At 37.7% G+C, this 15000-nt stretch overlaps 2 long non-coding RNA genes across 3 annotated transcripts in view; one reads left to right on the top strand and one right to left on the bottom strand.

Moving 5' to 3' along the window:
- The window catches only part of LOC113099667 (uncharacterized), a 4255-nt gene extending 441 nt beyond the window's left edge, over positions 1 to 3814 (top strand). The window contains exons 2-7 of one of the 2 annotated variants that reach the window (XR_003289490.1): positions 13 to 196; positions 411 to 503; positions 878 to 954; positions 1243 to 1367; positions 1714 to 1863; positions 3280 to 3814. This is a non-coding gene — a long non-coding RNA (uncharacterized LOC113099667). Of the gene's footprint in view, positions 1 to 12; positions 197 to 410; positions 504 to 790; positions 955 to 1242; positions 1368 to 1713; positions 1864 to 3279 lie in introns of both variants that reach the window. The other variant, XR_003289491.1, reaches the window with a different exon arrangement.
- Positions 2383 to 4695, bottom strand: LOC113099668 (uncharacterized). The gene is made up of 2 exons (XR_003289492.1): positions 4144 to 4695; positions 2383 to 2417 (listed from the first exon to the last, which is right to left on the bottom strand). It is a non-coding gene; the product is annotated as an uncharacterized LOC113099668 (long non-coding RNA).
- Positions 4696 to 15000: the final 10305 nt, after the last annotated feature.

Below are 15000 nucleotides of genomic sequence, written 5' to 3'. Positions count from 1 at the left end.
TACTCTTACCAGACTCGTGCAGTATTCTTGCTCTATGTCGGGTCCACCCTTTTTCTGGCTGTGGTGCCTCCATTGTCCTAACACTCTTCAGCAACCTGTCAAGATCTTTATATGGTGGCCACCAGGAGTAGCCATCTGCATACCAGGACTTGGAAGCTGGTCCAGTCGTCCCTTCTCCCTCAAACTCCACGATTAGGTACATTTTTTTTTTTTTTTTTGCAAGCCTGAAACCCGTATTTTTCATTAACTCTTAAATGAAACTTAATTTTGAACAATGTATTTGAAATGCATGAACTATGAAACAAAAAGTGCTGATAAAGAATTACTCCATATGTAAAAGAGGAATTGAAATGAATTGATTGTGATAGGGGACAAGAAAAATTTTGCTCTCTATTTCCTCAAACTTGCAGAAATCAACTGTTGTTGAGAGGTCATCCACTAAATGAATGCCAAGTGTAGAGGATGGCAGTGGATAGTCAAACAAGGATTCCTGGTGGTTGAAGGTATTGTAAGCAACATAAATTTCATCCCTTAATGAAATGATGTTTTGCAGCTTAGCAACTTTGCCGCCAATGCAAACGTGACTGTTTGCCTGATCCAATTTCAGAGTGTGAGGGCTTGTTCTCAACTCTTTATATTGTGTCGCCTCATGGAAGGATGCAGGAAGAGGACCAGTCGCATGTGGTTTTTTGAGCAGATGTGGCCTGGTTTTGTGAGTTTTTTTGCAGCATCTTTGCATTTCTGAGAGTCTTTTTACTATTTGACTGAGTGGGCATGTTGGTTTCCTCAGAAGTCTTTTGAGTTTGTTTAGGTGATTCTCATACTTGAAAGCACTGAAGTTGTCAAGGACACCATGCTTTTTTGCATCATCTGCAAGATGTACAAGACAGTGTGCATTGTAGGACAAGAATTGTGGACCATACAGTTGACCAAAGTGAGAGACAAAGAGCACCAGTAAGTCATTGGCATAATCACAGTATTCTTCAACTGAACTGAACTTCAACTGTTGTTGCACAGGATAAAGATTCCCACAAAAAGTATCAAGAAATTTTTGTACACCTGTGTGTTAAGGAGATCTTTCATCATGACAGGTCCGGTATACAGTAAAAACTGCCTAAACTCTGTTGCCTTCCACCTATCAATTTCTCTCAGTGCCCTTGGTTTCCTTGCAAACTCCATGGGCACACTTCTCCGAGCATTTAACAGTCTTTCTGACAATGTGTTTATTTGAGATCCTGACAGCCTACAAGTCAGAGGACCCATCTTTAGCCACAAGAGAAGAAGCCGTCTCATGATTCCGAGGCACACAAGGTGCATGTAGTCGAGGGGGAAACCAGAGACCATGTTTAGGGATGTTTCTTCAAGAGGTGATGGACCATGATGATGATCAGCATCTGTCTTATTTCTGAAGATCTCATTAGTTCTTAAAGGCATGTCAGTTCTTGGAAATGTCATTCTATTTTCAGGTGTGCATTTTTCACATCCGTGTTAGCCTGTGTGACCTTTAACATTTTTCAGGAATGCATGGGCAGGTGCATCACAGACCATCGAAGAGAGTATTAAATTGAACATCACTCCATCAAATTCAAATCCTTTAGCTAATTCATTTACTTCAGAGATGAATTCTTGAAGGTACTCTGCTAGGGATGTAGGTTTACTTGTGCCACAAAATAAACCTAGTGTCACTGGTTCCTCTTGTTTGATGTTTTGCAGTGTCCCTAGGATGGGCCAGAACTGTGTTGCTGAGCTCTTATAAAGTGGCAAACCATCAATGCTGACCTGAAGCTCCAGCGTGTGAATGTTGCGCAGAATGTCAACATTCTGATGTAGCACCTCTGCAATTGAATTCAGCACTCCGAAATGGTAATAATGCCCACCAGCCTTGTCTTGAATTTCAGGGTTTAAACGCACAGTTCCTAGCAATGTCCTGGAGTCTTTTGGTAGATTTAAACTGTGTAGCCGTAGAATGTTGAGCAATGAATTCAATGCCACATGTGTGATTTTGTGTTCAGTAGCCCAGGATGCCAAATCATCATTTAATGAATTTGGATCTGATTCTGATTCTGTGTCTGATTCACTGTCATCAGGAACACTTGACATCTTCAGTCTCATCAACATGAGAGAGACAGCCCATAAATGTATCTTCATCATAATTTTGACCTTGACCGGTTTTACTGTGCATCCAACCCAATTATTTCCCCCAAGTTGTTGCCTGTATTGTCTGCAGTTGCTGATCCACCTTGTCCTTTGCTTTTCGTCTCAGTGTCCAATAGGATGGTTCATTTGAAGCCATAGTATTAAGACCTTAATACAAACAAACCTATTTTTTTGTTGTTTGTTTACTGGCCTACCAAGTCATATGCATTAACATAATGTACATACCTTTAGTTGGTTGACGGATGGTAATGGATAACTTTCTGTAGTCAAATTAAACAAAGGACATAGTTAAATGCTGAAATTTAAAATGACTACATAAATATACTATTACATATCTAAATTTTAATCAGAGATTGACAGTCTTCTGTAATTGAGGTTTAAACATAGATTAAATTCTCTTTTCATCACATAGTGTTCTTTTAAAACATCAGTTGCACCTAAGAGATCTGTTCACATATAATTATACATTTACACAGACAAAAGTTTGGTACTGGTTAGATTTTCATGTGTTTGAAAGAAATGGTATTGCTTAAGACTGTTTATTTTATGAAAATACATTTTCACTGTACATATATTCAATGTAAATCTTTTCACAATTGTGTGCATCAAATCAACGTATTAAAATGATTTCCAAAGTATCATGTGATCACAGAAGAATTCTGTTCTGCTCTAAGGTTGTATTTATTTAATTCAAAATACAGAAAAAAAAAAATTCAAATTTTAATTTGGAAATTAAAAATATAGGTGTCTTATTTTAATATACTTTGATATATAATATATATATAATATAATTGTTCTGAGATGCAAAGCTGGTTTTTCAATATCATTACTTCAGTCTTCAGTGTCACATGATCCTTCTAATATGATGATTTATTATTAGTGTTGGAAATAGTTGTGCAGCTTAGTATATGTGTTTTATGTATTTATTTATTTTCTTTAGAAACCAGTGAACATTTTTCAGGATTCTTTGATAAAAGTTAAAAACAACAGCACTTATTTAAAATAGAAATCTTATGCAACAATAACAATAATGCCGTGCTTGGTGTCTATCTAATTTTCAGGTGAGAGTTGAATGGCGCTTAGTGTCTCGCGAGATTTTAATTGGGTTTCCTCTGTTTCAAGCAAGGCATTCGATTGGCTGGTAGGTGCTGATGTCGAGCTGCAAGAACAACATGGCACGGGTTCAAAGCCTTATTCAACTGAGAAAATTGATCAGCGTCATGGTACAAGCGAAGTCTGAATGGTTTGGTAAGGTGAACTTGAAACGAAATCCCGCAACCGTGAGTTTGTTAAACTGTTGTCACTGAACAGGACTTTTTGTGATTTCGTGTATGTTAAATGGACATCATATACGTTTAGTGCTTGTGTAACTTGATCCGGGCCGCTGTTATTACGTTAGCTCGGAGCCTCTGTTCATGGTTGACTTGCCTTACATTTGTCAGAGCTGGTGGGTCTAAATCAATCCGAGATAGCCCATTACGATGTCCAATACTAAAGCTAACTTGTAGGAATGAATGAAAACTAGTGAGCAATTTCGAAAAGCCGCTGAGTGTAAATCTTACTTGTTATTGCGGTGTAAAATACAAGTGCACTTGATTGTCCACTTAGTTTTTGGACCATCACAAATGGGTTTCCCTGAAAAGTATACTATTTGAGGGTACAGAGCCATGGATTTTAGATTCAGTGCAAGTGCTGTGTATAGCAACATTTTACATTTCTACGTTATATTCCTCAGTACCAATAGCGCTTCAGATTTTCCCGCCCGACCGATGATTGGATTCGCTCAGAATGGCGTTGAAGTGAATTTGATGACGTACATCAGCTGTTTTCACTAGGGGAAAAAAGCGCCCTTAACATTTCGGTATTTAGTTTAAGTTAGGTTGTTTGTATTTAAGTGTATGTGTTTACATGTATAATGATTCTTATCGAATATAGTCAAACGTAAAGATATCAAAAGGCTGATTAATCCAAATAAATGTTACTTACCAACCACTTGACGAACTGACGACAAACTACAAACAAACTTAAAGACGACTAATTAACTTTTAAAACAACAGTAGTAGAAAGACATGTAATGAATGAACAGGAACTTAATATATACAACTGGTTCTATTTACAGGTTATTAATGTGGGGAAAATGATCAAAAAATGTTGAGGGTACAGTAGGCTGAGGAAATCACAACGGTCATCTGATACAAATTACAACGGTCATCGCATATATGTAGCCTACGGTCACGTGACATTCATTCATATATATTTTTTAATTTATTTTATTATTTTTCCTGAGCTTAATACAGGAAACACAATGTGTTCATGTTTAGAGTTGTTATAAATATTGCTACAGTTTAATGGTTTAATATTGCTTAGATCAGATGTTTTTTTGTTTTTTTTTAGGGTGAGGGTTACCTCAAAGACATAATATCAAAGGTTACTTGTTTGCTACCTCTGTTTATTAGGGCCCGAGCACCGAGGTGCGAGGACCCTCTTGTATCTGCTTTGTTTATTAGGGCCCGAGCACCGAGGTGCGAGGACCCTCATGTATCTGCTTTGTTTATTAGGGCCCGAGCACCGATGGTGTGAGGACCCTCTTGGAATTGCTCCGTTTATTATTATTATTATTTCGCTTCTCCAAAATGATACCTACAAAAAAGACTCTTGGAGCAAAATTCTAAACCCAACAGGAAGTCGGTTATTTTTAATATTATGAGCAAATTTTGTGTCATTTTTGCCATTTCCATGCGTTGTATTTTAACGAACTCCTCCTAGAGATTTCTTCAAATCAACACCAAATTTGGTATGACAAAGTCTCGCCATGGGAGTAGAAGTTGATGTAACACAGGCATAAAATATCAAATCTTGCCCAAACTTCACATGTTTGATTAGAGTACTGACCTGCACACATCTGGAGGCCAATATTCCATTGGGTGTGGCAAAATGGCTCGATAGCGCCACCTATACACCTTCAATGGAGTGCGCCTCGAGCTACGTGTCACGTACATGTATGAAAATCGGTACACATATGGAGCACACCAATAGCTACAAAAAAGTATCTTGGTACAATATCCGAATCCCAACAGGAAGTCGGTTATTTTGAATTTTCCCTGCAAAATTGGTGTTGTTTTTGCCATTTTCAGGGGTTGTAATTTAACGAACTCCTCCTAGAGATTTATTCATATCAGCACCAAACTTTTGTCAGTGTAATCTAAAGGCCTTTGCGATGTTAAATTGCGAAGATCTTGAGGTTTCGTTAAAGGGCGTGTCCATGGCGGCCTGACAAATTTTGATGTTTCGCAATGAAAAAGGAAGTTGCTTTAACTCAGACATACAATGTCCAATCTGCCTCAAACTTCACATGTTAGATAATACTTATGCCCTTAACAGATCTACATGCCCATATTCAGTCATAGTCATAGCGCCACCTGCTGGCAACAGGAAGTGTCATGTTTTACACTGCAAAGAACTACTCCAAGAAATATTATGACATCAACATTTTATTTTGGTCAGTCTAATCTAAAGGTCCTTGCAATGTTAAATTGTGGAGATCTTGAGATATTGTTAAAGGGCGTGTCCATAACGCCTTGATAAAATTTGATGTCTCGCCATAGGAAGAGAAGTTGTTGTAACTCAGGCATAAAATGTTCAATATTCCCCAAACTTCACATGTTCGATGAGACTCCTGGCCTGAACACATCTGAAGGCCAATATTCCATTATAATGATAGCGCCACCTGTTGGCAACAGGAAAATTGGCACATATAAATTACTTGGACATATTCCACTTATATTTACGATTTTAAATGCATATTTCTGACCGTTCAACTTTTCACTAAAGCCACATGAAGGCGGTGAGCCCGGGTGCGAGGGCCCGTTCATCGCTGCTTGCAGCTTTAATTCTTCTTCTTCTTCTTCTTCTTCTTCTCCCGAATGAATCGCATTTTTGAGGGCTTTAACATGCTCAAAAAGTCATGAAACTTTGCACACGCGTCAAACCTCGTGAAAATTTTCGTCTGATATAGGATTCAGAAGAGGGTGTAACAAAATGGCTCGACAGCGCCACCTATACCAAGAAAATCAACAGCCTTCCAGCTATGTTTCACGTACATGCACGAAAATTGGCACACATATGTAACACACCAATACCTACAAAAAAGACTCTTGGAGCGAAATTCAAAACCCAACAGGAAGTCGGTTATTTTTAATATTATGAGCATATTTTGTGTAATTTTGGTAATTTCCATGTGTTGTATTTTAACGAACTCCTCCTAGAGAGTTCTTCAAATCAACACCAAATTTGGTATGCCTAATCTAAAGGCCTTTGCGATGTTAAATTGCGAAGATCTTGGGTTTTCGTTGAAGGGCGTGTCCGTGGCGGCCTGGCGAATTTCGATGATTCGCCATGAAAAATAAAGTTGCTATAACTCACACATACAATGTCCAATCTGCCCCAAACTTCACATGTTTGATGAGACTCCGAACCTGAACAGATTGACATGCCCATATTCAGTTATAGTCATAGCGCCACCTATTGGCAACAGGAAGTGACATATTTTACGCTTCGACGAACTACTCCTAGAAATTTTATGACATCAATGTCTTTTTTGTGGTCAGTCTAATCTAAAGGCCTGTGCGATGTTCAGTTGTGAAGATCTTGAGTTTTCATTAAAAGGCTTGTTCATGGCGCCGCGACGAAGTTCGATGTCTCGCCATGCGAATAAAAGATGTTATAACTCAGGCATAAAATGTCCGATCTTCCCCAAACTTCACATGTGTGATAAGAGTCCTGGCCTGAACAGATCTGCAGGCCAATATTCCACCGGGTGTGGCAGAATGGCTCTATAGCGCCACCTATACACTTTCAACGGAGTGCACCTCGAGCTATGTTTCACGTACATGTACAAAAATTGGTACACACATGTAACACTCCAATACCTACAAAAAAGTCTCTTGGTACGAAATCCGGATCCCAACAGGAAGTCGGTTATTTAGAATTTTCCCTTCAAAATTGGTGTTGTTTTTGCCATTTTCAGGGGTTGTACTTTAACGAACTCCTCCTAGAGATTTATTCAGATCAACACCAAACTTGGTCAGTGTAATCTAAAGCCCTTTGCGATAATAAATTGCGAAGGACTTGAGGTTTCGTTAAAGGGTGGGTCCATGGCGGCCTGACAAATTTCGATGTTTCGCCATGAAAAAGGAAGTTGCTGTAACTCAGACATACAATGTCCAATCTGCCCCAAACTTCACATGTTGGATAAGACTCTTGACCTGAACAGATCTACATGCCAATATTCAGTTACAGTCATAGCGCCACCTATTGGCAACAGGAAGTTACATATTTTACACTGCGACAAACTACTCATAGAAATTTTATGACATCAATGTCTTTTTTGTGGTCAGTCTAATCTAAAGACCTGTGTGATGTTTAGTTGTGAAGATCTTGAGTTTTTGTTAAAAGGTGTGTCCATGGCGCCGTGATGAAGTTCGATGTTTTGCCATGGGAATAAAAGATGTTATAACTCAGGCATAAAATGTCCGATCTTGCCCAAACTTCACTTGTGTGATAAGGGTCCTGGCCTAAACAGATCTGAAGGCCAATATTCCATCGAGTGTGGCAAAATGGCTCGATAGCGCCACCTATACACTTTCAACGGAGTGCGTATACACTTTAAACGGAGTACACCTCGAGCTATGTTTCACGTACATGTACAAAAATCGGTACACACATGTAACACACCAATATTTACGAAAAAGTCTCTTGGTACGAAATCCGAATCCCAACAGGAAGTCAGTTATTTCAAATTTTCTCTGCAAAATTAGTGTTGTTTTGGCCATTTTCAGGGTTGTACTTCAACAAACTCCTCCTAGATATTTATTCAGATCATATTTTGCGATATTAAATTGCGAAGATCTTGAGGTTTCGTTAAAGGGCATGTCCATGGCGGCCTGACAAATTTCGATGTTTCGCCATGAAATAGGATGTTGTTGTAACTCAGGCATAAAATGTCCAATCCTGCCCAAACCTCACATGTTCGTTAAAAGTCCTGCCCTGAACACATCTGAAGGCCAATATTCCATTATAATGATAGCGCCACCTGCTGGCAACAGGAAGATTGGCACATATATGGAATAAACATTGATATATTCTACTTATATTTATGAGTTTAAACGCATATTTCTTACCGTTCACCTATTAACTAAAGCCACTCGCTGCCGGTGAGCCCGGGTGCGAGGGCCCGTTCATCGCTGCTTGCAGCTTTAATTAGGGCCCGAGCACCGATGTGCGAGGACCCTCTTGTATCTGCTTTGTTTATTATTATTATTATTATTAGGGCTCAAGCCCGAAGGGGCGAAGAGCCCTATTGTTCCCCTAAGGATTATTCTTCTTATTATTAGGGCTCAAGCCTGGAGGGCGAGAGCCCTATTGTTTTCCTTAGGATTATTTTTAGGGCTCAAGCCTGGAGGGCGAGAGCCCTATTGTTTTCCTTAGGATTATTAGGGCTCAAGCCCAAAGGGCGAGAGGCCTATTGTTTTCCTTAGGATTATTTTTTATTAGGGCTCAAGCCCAAAGGGCGAGAGGCCTATTGTTTTCCTTAGGATTATTTTTTATTATTATTATTATTATTATTATTATTTTATTTTTTTATTTTTTTTTTTTCCAACGTCTCGGGGGCTTTTGGGGCCCTTAACGTGCTTAAAAAGTCTTGAAAATTGGCACACAGATTGGAACCTGCGGCCATTAGGGCCGGGCAGAGACTGATACACGGGCGTGGCACAGGGGCTCTACAGCGCCCCCTGGAATATGGAGGGCCATATATCATACATTCTTGCTCGTAGACGAATGAAACTCGGTACACATATAAATCTCATCAATCCAAACAACTTTTGTATTGCATATCATAGGCTCCGCCCAACAGGAAGTTGGCTATTTAGGGTTTATTATTCATATTTTTGGTCAAAGTTGTGGGGGCTTTTGGAGTCCTTAACATACTCAAAAACTCTTGAAAATTTGCGCACACTTTGGAATCTGTGGCCTTTAGGAGCCTGCAGAGGCTGGGACCCGGGCGTGGCACAGGGGCTCTACGGCGCCCCCTGGAACACAGTCAGAAATGTTGATGTATAGCTCACACATACTTGCACATATTCATATGAAACTCAGTACACATATAGATCTCATCGTGCCGAACAACTTTCGTATTGCATGTCATAGGCTCCACCCAACAGGAAGTCAGCTATTTAGAGTTATGTAAAAAGCGCTTGCTCTGGAATTTGAAATACTTGTCATAGGGTTTTTTGCCGATTGACACCAAACTCGGTCAACATGATCTCAAGACACTGGGGATGAAAAATTGCCAGGGGATTTTTGATATCTCGAACGGTTTGCTCGTGGCGAGGCTTTGAAATTATGGCGAGAAATGAGAAACAGGAAGTGTCTAATACCGTCCACATACATTTCCTGATTTTAATCAAACTTCATCAGATTATTCGTTGTATGATGACGATCGCATATATGTGACTATTAGGAGTCAAAGTTATAGCGCCACCAACTGGCAGAAGGAAGTGTGTCATTTTCAAAATGATTTGAATTCAGCATCTTATTATTACTCGATTTGCTTCAAACTTCATCAGAATAATGTTAAAACACAGCCGATATAAATCTGCAAGGGGGATATTGATATCTAAAAAATTGTTGGCGTGGCAACATGTCAAACTGGAATACTTCTCAGGTGATTTTGAGGCAAATAACATACTTAGAATTTCACAAAACTCTGAACACACATCAGTATTTCTGATAGGAACTTAAATTGTGAATGGATTTTGGATAGCTTGAATGGTTTTGCCGTGGTGATTTTTTTAAATGACCTTACAAAGGGAATCATTATTGTATTTTTAAATTGCAGCTTCCAAACACGTCAAAGAATTTTTTCATACAGATGAAAAAGTCATTCTGAGGAAATATGCATAGTTTAACGACTTTACAACACTGTATGGATAACAGAAAATTAAAAAACTGTCAGACATCTCATCTCACTCTGTCCCTCTGTTTGAGTATATGTGCTTCAGACTTCCATTGTCTGAGAGAAATAGCGCCCCTACAGGTTCAATTCCCGGACTTTTACTTTCACTTTTAAATCGGTTAAAAATACAAACAAATACTTAGATTTAATTCACACTGACAAGCTAAACCAACATATCTGATTATTACCGGTTCAGGGCTCATGGATAAATTATTTCTGGCCAGAGATACTGAGAAATAGGAGAGATGAATCACCGCTGTGACCACGAGCGTCTGGAGTAAAGAGCTCAGAGAAAACGAATTTATTCCTGTTTTAAAGCTTTTAAAAATAAATTATTACAGCGATATCACACAATCAACCAATTAGAACACACCAAGAGCTAAATTCAGATGTTTTTGAACTGTTTGTGTGAAAATGAAATATTCGCGGCTGCCTATCTGAAATCACGCCTCCGATCAGCGCGTACAGTGTCGAGCTCAAAACAAACGAATTTATTCTTGTTTAAGAGCTTTTTTAAATAAAATATTACCACAAATGCACACAATAAACCCATTGTAACACTACAAGAGCTAAATGCAGGTGTTTGTGACCTATTTAAGTGTGCAAGACTATTTGAAAGCGCGACTGGCAGAATAACATATCTCTCGAGCTGCAGGTTTCTGTCTTTCGTCGTACGAACGAACACATAACGGACAAGATTATTTCAAAATACATAATAGCTTGGCGACTATAAACGAAAACAGCCACGTAAACATAAACTGGATCTACTGGATTTGAATATTAAAGTGACCACATTTACCACTTGCTTCTGTCTTCAATTTTAATCTATATAAAAAAGGAAACTCATTCGACTTGGCTGCTTTTTTAATGTGTGCGTATTTATTTATTTACCTTTTTATACATTTTGTATAATTTCATAGTTTGTGTATTACAATTATGAAAACAAAAATAAATTTAGCCACTCACATAGAAATAGCTTAGGCCTTAACCTTTTTCTGTCAGTTTTAGGGATTTTTAAAAATCCTAAAAAAAACTTATTTGTGCTGCAAATAATAATTTCAAACTCATTTGATACTGACCTATGACATCCTGTGACATTATATTTATTTGAATTTACATAATCTCATAGATGTAACAGTAGTAAATCTGTTCAGCTCACAGATCAATACTAAGCTGTAATGCAAGCAGAACTTTCACAAATGCTTATGAGTCATTTAAGGATTTGATAACACTGTAAAATAATGTCTAATTTGTTAACATTAGCAAATTCATTGATAACACTTTATAATAACTGCACTCATTAGTAAATAGTCAGTTCATGCTTTATAAAGCCTTGTCCCAATATTAATAGTCAGTAGTAAGCAATTTATAAATACAGCTATAAATAGCTTGTCCTTGGTTTATAAGCACATTTATTAAAAAGGAGAGTAAAGGGTCAGTTATCTTCCTATGAAAAATAAAAGATAAAAATAAACAAACAACAACACAGATTGATACAGAACTCAGAAATTTTATTGTGGATTTATGATAAAATCAGCCTGTAAATGAATTCATACTCCTCCTCATACTACTCCATACTCCTTTTTCAACATGATGCCAATATACTGAGATGTTAAATTGTGAATGGGTTTAGGATAGCTTAAATGGTGTGGCCATAGCGATTCATTAAAGTAACATAAAAAAATACAATAGTTATTTTACTATATCTTTAAAATGTTTAATTCCAACTATTCATAATTTTTTATATACGTAGAAGTCATCATTTGAAGGAAGCACAGTAAGTTTCATAGCTTTATCATTTTCAAGAGCCAGCATAAAATTTAAACTATCATAACTTATAAATCAAGCTTGCAATTCTTAGTACCAATAATGGCCACCAGATGGAGCTATAAGATTACTTTTAAATAATTATTGTAGAAACAAGTATGATTTAAATCATTTACAGAAATCTTTCAAAGAAAAATAATATGAATTTTATGTATTTTACTGATAAAATGACCCTCACTCAATTAGAAAAACAAGCTGAAGTATTGTGAACTGTATATTAAGAATAATTCTTTATAGGCTCTATGGACAGATACGTTTTCAGAGACTCTTGAAGGATCAGCACCACATTCTCTTTTACCACTGTTTAAAGAATTTATCTTACAGAAGAGGTGCAAATGAATTTTGAATAGCTTGACTGGTTTTGTCATGGTGATTATTTTTTAAATAACAGTAAAAAAGTAACCAGTAAATGTATTTTATTTTTTTAAAGTGCTGCTTATAAACACTTCAAAAAAATGTACACATAGAAGACAAGGCATTCTGAGGAAATATGCATAGTTTCATGACTATACAACACTATATGGATGATAGAAAATTAAAAAACTATCATACATCTGATGTCACTCTGTCCCTCTGTCACTGTGGGTAATGTGTGTGTGTGTGTGTGTGTGTGTGTGTGTTAAATGAATTAGGTGTGAAACTATCAGGGAGCATTTAGTCTCCAGCGCCAACATTTTACAGAACTGCCACTTTCCTGGAGTCTCAGAATTACAATGTGTCAGGTTCTGAGAGATCTAAGATTCCAAAAAATGATTGAATTAGAATACCATGAAGTATTGTGAAATACTATATATTAAGACTTTATATATAGGCTTTATGAACAGATTAGAGTGACTCGTGAAGGACCGGCAGCACCTCCTCTTGTCCGATGGTTTGAGGAATATATCTTCCAGAATCCGGGATTAAGATTTAGGAGCTCATTTTTATTCCACCTCCTTTCCTGAAAGTCTGTCTTGCAGAATTGACTAAAAATTAATCTTCACATTATTTCCTTATTATTTTGCAATTCTTTTTGTCAGTTCTTCTTGACCTGTTTTTTTTCTTCTTCTTTTCTGACCTCATGACCCAGTCAGCATTTTTTGTACAATGGTCAAGTCTTAACTTATCCATTTCTGTATTGCATTTGTGTTTGATATTTATCATGGGTATTTAATAATTTTCGACTTTACAGTTTGAGTTAAAACTCTTTTTTAGCGCATTTCATCTGTAAAAGAAAACTAATAATTCTCAGCCTAATAATTCTGCACACATGAATATAAGGAGTTTTTCTCTTCCAGCTTTCCTTGACTATTGTATAGCACTCATAAATGATTAAATGAAAAATAATGGTAGTTATTAAGATTGATATGGTTTGGAATTGGTCAAATGTGCTTGGAAAAAAAATCACAATAAAACAATGTTTTAATGTTTAATTTTGGAAAATGAACTGACATGAATGAATGTTATATAAATATTGTTCATATTAACATAATGTTTAGAAATGAAATCTTATTGTAAAGTGTTACTAAAGTTAAATATATATTGTTCTGTGAATGTGATTTTAAAGTCTAGATGATTCGGATTAACCCTTTATCTGGCGTATCCTTTAAAACCTCACTGCCAGAGGGATATTGTGAATGCATGTGCCCGCTGGGCACAGTTTACCTGATGCCACCGGGGGTGGCGATGGCATTGGTGGCTTGAGCCCGCCATCGCTGCTTGCAGCTATATTTTGTTATTATTATTATTAGGGCTCAAGCCCAAAGGGCGAGAGGCCTATTGTTTTCCTTAGGATTATTAGGGCTCAAGCCCAAAGGGCGAGAGGCCTATTGTTTTCCTTAGGATTATTTTTTATTATTATTATTATTATTTTTTTCCAACGTCTCGGGGGCTTTTGGGGCCCTTAACGTGCTTAAAAAGTCTTGAAAATTGGCACACAGATTGGAACCTGCGGCCATTAGGGCCGGGCAGAGACTGATACACGGGCGTGGCACAGGGGCTCTACAGCGCCCCCTGGAATATGGAGGGCCATATATCATACATTCTTGCTCGTAGACGTATGAAACTCGGTACACATATAAATCTCATCAATCCAAACAACTTTTGTATTGCATATCATAGGCTCCGCCCAACAGGAAGTTGGCTATTTAGGGATTAGTATTCAAATTTTTCGTCAAAGTTGTGGGGGCTTTTGGGGTCCTTAACATACTCAAAAACTCTTGAAAATTTGCGCACACTTTGGAATCTGTGGCCTTTAGGAGCCTGCAGAGGCTGGGACCCGGGCGTGGCACAGGGGCTCTACGGCGCCCCCTGGAACACAGTCAGAAATGTTGATGTATAGCTCACACATACTTGCACATATTCATATGAAACTCAGTACACATATAGATCTCATCGTGCCGAACAACTTTCGTATTGCATGTCATAGGCTCCGCCCATCAGGAAGTCAGCTATTTAGAGTTATGTAAAAAGCGCATGCTCTGGAATTTGAAATACTTGTCATAGGTTTTTTTCTCGATTGCCGCCAAACTCGGTCAACATGATCTCAAGACACTGGGGATGAAAAATTGCCAGGGGATTTTTGATATCTCGAACGGTTTGCTCGTGGCGAGGCGTTGAAATTATGGCGAGAAATGAGAAACAGGAAGTGTCTAATACCGTCCACATACATTTCCTGATTTTAATCAAACTTCATCAGATTATTCGTTGTATGATGTCGATCGCATATATGTGACTATTAGGAGTCAAAGTTATAGCGCCACCAACTGGCAGAAGGAAGTGTGTCATTTTCAAAATGATTTGAATTCAGCATCTTATTATTACTCGATTTGCTTCAAACTTCATCAGAATAATGTTAAAACACAGCCGATATAAATCTGCAAGGGGGATATTGATATCTAAAAAAATTGTTGGCGTGGCAACATGTCAAACTGGAATACTTCTCAGGTGATTTTGAGGCAAATAACATACTTAGAATTTCACAAAACTCTGAACACACATCAGTATTTCTGATAGGAACTTAA

Source organism: Carassius auratus, unplaced genomic scaffold (genome assembly GCF_003368295.1).
Source record: "Carassius auratus strain Wakin unplaced genomic scaffold, ASM336829v1 scaf_tig00217001, whole genome shotgun sequence".
In the NCBI taxonomy this organism is placed as follows: Eukaryota; Metazoa; Chordata; class Actinopteri; order Cypriniformes; family Cyprinidae; genus Carassius; species Carassius auratus.
The sequence above is the reverse complement of the archived record's forward strand: the minus strand, read 5'-3'. Positions and strand labels throughout refer to the sequence as shown.